This window comes from Elaeis guineensis, chromosome 2 (assembly GCF_000442705.2).
Source record: "Elaeis guineensis isolate ETL-2024a chromosome 2, EG11, whole genome shotgun sequence".
NCBI lineage: Eukaryota > Viridiplantae > Streptophyta > Magnoliopsida > Arecales > Arecaceae > Elaeis > Elaeis guineensis.
Window position 1 is genome coordinate 48,209,263 of NC_025994.2, and position 6,687 is coordinate 48,215,949.

Genomic DNA, 6,687 nt, shown 5'->3' on the forward strand with positions numbered 1-6,687 from the left:
CTTTATGGACTTCATTTTGGATTTCATGGCCTCCAGCCATTTCTCAGAGTCAGGTCTCTGCATTGCATCCATGTAGGTGATCGGATCCTCATCATTTTCATCAAGTTCGATAGAATCGCCGTCCCGGACCAAGAAACCATAGTATATGTCCGGTTGACGTAGTACTCTACCAGATCGCCTTAAGGGTGCTTGAACAATGGGCTCTGAATCTGATCTAATCAAATTCGGTTCAGGTTCAGCAACCTGTGTCGATTTTTTCACCTGCCGAACTTCGTCAAGTTCGACCTTAGAGGCAACAGTCCCTTCACCAAGGAACTCTTTTTCCAAAAAGATTGCCTTAAGGCTGACAAACACTTTTTGCTCATCAGCTAGGTAGAAGTGGCACAACTAGTTTTGTGCCTTTCAACATCGTCAGGCGTGCCAAAGGAGTCGTTCAACATTTGAAGCATCTCTTGTGGCTGGATATTCTCGAACCTGCGGTTGAACTCATCATTCATTGTCGCCAGCATAATGCACCGAACGGTGGTGCAGTCGTTGAGCCACTTCTGATAAGTGTCTCGGACCATCCCTCTAACATTCGGGGCTGGCTCCTCAGGTGCTGAATCCATTACTACATAAAGGATCCGCTCATGCTCAAGGATGATTTTTAATTTTCGATACTAGCTATCGAAATTAGGTCCCATGAGCTTGTCATTATCTAATAATGACCGGAGGGACAGGGTAGTGGCCATAGCTGCATAAAGGAAAATCAGACCTCTATTAGTACATAAATTATTAATACTAAAGATTTGGACTTTAGTCTAAAGTTTTCTCTCAATATTTTTACGAATTGATAGCCTCAACCTCCAATTCGAGGAATTACTTTAATTTCTTAGTGGGTACTAGAATCCACACAGACTACACACGAGCCCAACTTTGGTTGGTCAACCCATGTGCATCTATGGGTAGGTTCATAACCAGTTGTTTCTCTAAACAACTTCTAGTAATCAATTTTGCCCCAGAACCTAATCAGTAGGCTTTGGCCTCCACTGAAAAGATCTGGTTAGGTCCAACCATTAACATGACTTGATTTGGTGAATCGGACCAATAAATGATCAAGCCTAACTTTGGTCGGCCTACCTGACCACCATCAAAAAGACTCAAATCAAATTATCATACTATGAATGATATTCCATTAGTCAATAAGCACCAGGGCTTTGGACCTCCAATGATTATTAAACTAATGGACTCATTATCACTCACTTAATGGGAGGCTATGACTTAGTTATCACTATAACTTAATCATTTTTAGGATCTAATAATTTTTAAGAATTTTATTAAAGGATAGATGAGAAGAAAATATCCAGCCAATTTCAATCCTCCCACAGACTTCACTAAGTCAGATTAAAAAAGATTTAATTAAAGCTGGCATTAGGAGCACCTAAATCAGTCAAACTAATTTACCTAATGACATGGGTGAGTCCTAATCACCAAGTGATCTAATCAAAATCTAACTCACCAGGTTGGCCAGATAAGTGAGATCAGTGATGGGGATATGCCATTAACTCGTCAGAGATCAAATCACTGCGAGCAGCTCCCGCTTAAAAACCACTAGTCAAACTGCCAAACTTACACCTTAGACACCAATCGGTTCATTAGTTTTAATTTGATCAACTTAGTAAATAGAGTTCCACTGCGTAGCCATGAATTAAGTCCATCTTGGTCTAGTTAAAGACATGGACCCATTCAACTACAACTATTGGAGTTGAGTCTAGAGTATCCTTGACCTAATCTAATTCAACTTTTGATTAGATTTGACCAATTACTCTAATTTAGTCCATTTCTTTAAGCTAACCTTAGGTCTAACCCAATTATGGACCTAATCCATCTAACCCATTGACCCACAAGTTTATGCAATTGTCTTAGGTCTTAATTCATAATTCTAGACCTACTAAACAACACTTAATTCTTTTAATTAAGTATTTGGGCTGATGGGTCAGGGTTTAGCATTTTGAAAATAATTTTCAAATTTGAAAGGTTTTATTTTTTGTTCACCAAATATGTTGACTCATTACACAAATAGATCAGCACATTTCATAAATAGCAATCCTATTGCTAATTACATAATAGAAAATAACTCAATCAAAATAAATCATGAATATTCCTTTCGCTACTTCATCTGCATGGGATATAATCGCATCGGCACCCCTACCGCCATAGGAGACCCCATCGAATGGGAAGAGAGAGCCTTTAAATCCTATTTTTCTCCTATGACCGGACGGCCATGGCAACCAACCCAATTCGATTACTTGCTACTTGGATCAAGTATATCTAGATATACCAATTTCAAAATTTAAATTTCAAATTTTAAATTTTAAATTTTGAATTTCAAATTTCAAACAAATTTTAAATTTCAAATTTCAAATTTTTGAATTTCAAATTTTGAATTTTAAATTTTGAATTTCAAATTTGAAATTTCATCCAAATTTTAAATTTTAAATTTCAAAATTCAGATCATCCGAATCATGCTCAACTCAAACAGTCCTGTGACTCCTCATAAGGACTACCCTGACCAAAATTTTGCTAAATTGAAACATGACTGTATACAGCTCCTAAACTGGAGTGGTCAATCCCATCTTGACACACGCACCGACAAGTTAAGTACTTGACTACACCCAGCAGCCTTCTGTCACTGAATTAAAAATTCAGGTAGTCCAGTGCCTAAGTGCAGTGAGTTGCTTGCAAGTCACCGTGGCGGTCTCAGGTCGGAGGGATATTTATACCCATATTCCATCGGAGCAAATCTTGACAGTAGAAATAGCTCCAGAGTCGGTCACGTTCAGTGCAGATGTACCCTTACATCTCACCTGTATGCCATACCAGTGTCTCCACACTCATTGGTTAAGAGGACAACCAACCTATATGGCACACAACGACCTATGCTTGATAAACGTTGTCATTCTTGGTAACAACGTATCATTTGGTCGCGAACAGATATAAGGACTAAACGATAAATCCTCCTTTGTCGAGTCTAAATAGTCCTAAAGACTTCACCACAACATAGGAGTTCATTAGAAGATGAAATATTTTATGATGAAAAATACCAAAATATTTTTTATTAATTCATAATTCATGTACAAATACAAAAATGAGCATAACCGTCAACAGGCTGACGATTGACTTTGGGACACTATTCCCAACACGGACTACCTCCTTGACTTCATACAGGTCTTCCCAGTTCGGGGCAAGTTTCTCTTGATTCTGAGGTTGTGAGACAGTGGCTCGCCGAAGTACCAAATCCTCCGCTCTGAAGGCTTTGCTTTTGACCCGAGAATTGTAGTAACGGGCTACTTTCTGCTTGTAAGCCACCATCCGAACTTGAGCTATCTCCCACTTTTCTTCTAACAAGTCAAGGTTGGCCTTGAGATCCTGTGGGTTGCACTGCTCGTCGAATGCCACGACTCGCACCAATGGAAGCTTGAGTTCAATTGGGATCACGGCTTCTGTCCCTAAGGCTAAGGCAAAGGAGGTCTCCCCTGTGGGCAATCTTTGAGTAGTTCGGTATGCCCATAACACATGATAAAGCTCGTCTGCCCAAGTTTCCTTTATTTTTTCAAGTCTCGTCTTGATTCCTTGTAACAGAGTCCTGTTAGTCACCTCGGCCTCGTCGTTTGCCTGTGGATGGGCTACCGAATTGAAGTTATGAGAGATATTTAGGTCCTCACAAAATTCAGCAAACCTTACTCCAGCAAATTGCCGCCCATTATCAGTAATGAGGGTTCTGGGTAAGCCGAACCTATAGACAATTGACTTCCAAACGAAGTCCTACACTTTAGCTTCTGTGATTTTTGCCAAAGGTTCAACTTCGACCCACTTGGTAAAATAGTCTATTGCCACCAGGAGGAACTTCCGCTGCCCAGATGCCATGGGAAAAGGTTCGAGGATATCCATCCCCCATTGCGCAAACGGCCATGGGGTACTCAATGGTGTAAGTTCAGAGGCAGGTTGCCTTTGGATATTTGCATATCTCTGGCACCGATCACACCTTCTGACATATTCGACGGAGTCGTGGTACATGGTAGGCCAGTAATAGCCTTGTCGAAGTAGTTTGTGGGATAAAGATCTGGCCCCCAGGTGACTCCACAGACTCCCTCATGTACCTCCCTCAAGGCGAAGTCAGCTTCAAAAGGCCGAAGACATTTCAGGAGGGGCAAAGAGTACGACCTCTTGTACAGTTTGCCTTCGTAAAGGATATATCGGGAGGTCTGGTTCCTAAGCTTTCGAGCTTCTTTTGCATTAGGAGGAAGAACCCCATTTTTGAGGTATGCAACCAGTGGGTCGATCCAGCTGGGTTCATGGCTAATCTCCATCACAAGCTGTGATTCTTCCATACTTGGACACTTCAGAACTTCGAAGAAGACTTCCTTAGGTAGTTCAGCCAGAGCCAGGGTAGCCAACTTGGAGAGAAGGTCGGCCCTGATATTTTTTGCTCTTGGGATCTGCCTGATGTCGAAGCACCGAAGGTAGGGATGATCTCCTTTACCTTTTCTAGATACATGGCCATACTGTCCTCTCGAGTTTCATAATTTTCGCTGACCTGTCCCACTACTAATTGAGAGTCACTGTAGGCTTGAAGCTGATCTACTTCTAACTCTTTGGCGATCCTTAGTCCTGCAATCAGAGCTTCATATTCTGCTCCGTTATTTATCGCAGAGAATTCAAAGCGCAGCGCATACTCCACGATAATTCCATCTGGATTGATCAAGATCAGGCCCGCACCTGCGCTTGACATGTTGGAGGAACCGTCCACGTAAAGAGCCCAAAAACCATCAAGGAGATCTATTCTTTCTTCAGGGGAGTTCGGCTGGAGCCCTGGGTTGTCGGCTTCATCTCATCCAAGTTCGGCCTCTTCCGGGATAGTGCATTCCACCATGAAGTCTGCTAATATCTGAGCTTTTATCGTCGGTCGAGGTCGATAGTCGATGTCAAACTTTATGAGCTCGACTGCCCACTTCGCTATCCTCCTAGAGGCATCCACTCGATGCAGAACCGCCTTGATCGGCTGGTCGGTGAGCAGTGTTATAGTGTGTCCTTGAAAGTAAGGTTGGAGCCTTCGAGCTGCAATCAACAAGGCGTAAGTTAGTTTCTCTAACTTAGTATACCTGATTTCGGCATCTCTCAATACTCGACTTATGTAGTAGATCGGCCGTTGAATTTTTGCTTCTTCCTTAATCAGAACTACTGCGAGAGCCACAGGGGAGACCGCCAGATACAGGAACAACTCCTCTCCAGATTCGGGCTTTGTCAATAGTGGAGATGAGCCGAGGAAGTTCTTCAGTTCTTCGAACGCTTGCTGAAATTCAGTGGTCCAACAGAAGTTCTTCGGCTACTTGAGAGTCTGAAAGAAAGGTAGGCACCGCTCGGCCGATTTTGAGACGAAGCAGTTTAGAGCCGCTACTCTCCCAGTAAGGCGCTGAACTTTCTTTATTGACTTTGGGGCGATCATTTTTTAGATGGCGCGAATCTTTTTCGAATTTGCTTCGATCCCGCACCCCGATACCATAATGCCCAGAAATTTTTCTGAGGTTACTCCAAAAGCGCACTTGGCTGGGTTCAGCTTCATCTTGTATTTTCGGAGGGCGCTGAAGGTCTCCTCAAGGTCGGCGATGTGGTTCATCGAGGATTTGCTTTTTACAAGTATATCATCCATGTAGACCTCCATGTTACGATCGATCTGCTCTTTGAAGATCTTGTTTACCAGCCGTTGATAGGTCGCCCCTGCATTTTTGAGGTCAAAAGGCATGACTCTGTAACAATAAAGGCCACGGTTAGTAATAAAAGCAGTTTTTTCTTCATTCTCTGGCACCATCCTGATTTGATTGGAGCCGAAGAATACATCCATGAAAGTGAGAAGCTCGTGACCCAAGGTTACATCCACTAATTGATCGATCTAGGCAGAGGGTAACTATCCTTCGGGCAGGCTTTATTCAGCTTTTTGAAGTCTATACATATCCTCCACTTACCATTCGCCTTCTTAACTAAGACCACATTGGAAACCCAGCTCGGATAGTTGAACTCTCTGATGAACCCGGCTTTCAGGAGTTTATCAACTTCCCCGGCTATTGCCATTTGTCTTTCCGATGCATGACTTCAAACTTTTTCCTTCGTCGGTCGGTGTTTGGGATCAATAGCCAGATGGTGTTTCATAACTTCAGCATCGATCCCTGGCATGTCTGCCGGAGCCCAAGCGAAAACATCCATATTCTTTTGTAGAAAATTGATAAGCTATGTCCGCACCTCTTTCCCCTAGTTGGAGCCGATCTTCACCACGTGCTCTTCATTCCCATCATTCAAAGGAATTGAGACAAGATCTTCTATTGGCTCACCCCGTTCTTCAGTCAGGTCATCACGGGTGTCCAATCCATTAACCGGACAGGGGTCAGGCTGACCATTTCTTTGTAGGGCTATGTTATAGCAATGTCTTGCCAGGGCTTGATCTCCTCTGACTTCTCCGACCCTCTGGCTAGTAGAAAATTTTAATTTCAAATGGTAGGTCGATACTACAGCTCGGAGGGCGTTGAGGCCAGGTCGGCCGAGTATTGCGTTGTAGGCAGACGGCGCCCCCACTACCAGAAAATCCACTTGCGCTCTAGATTATTTCGGATACCGACCTGCAACTACCATCAAAGTTATTACTCCCTCCACTAG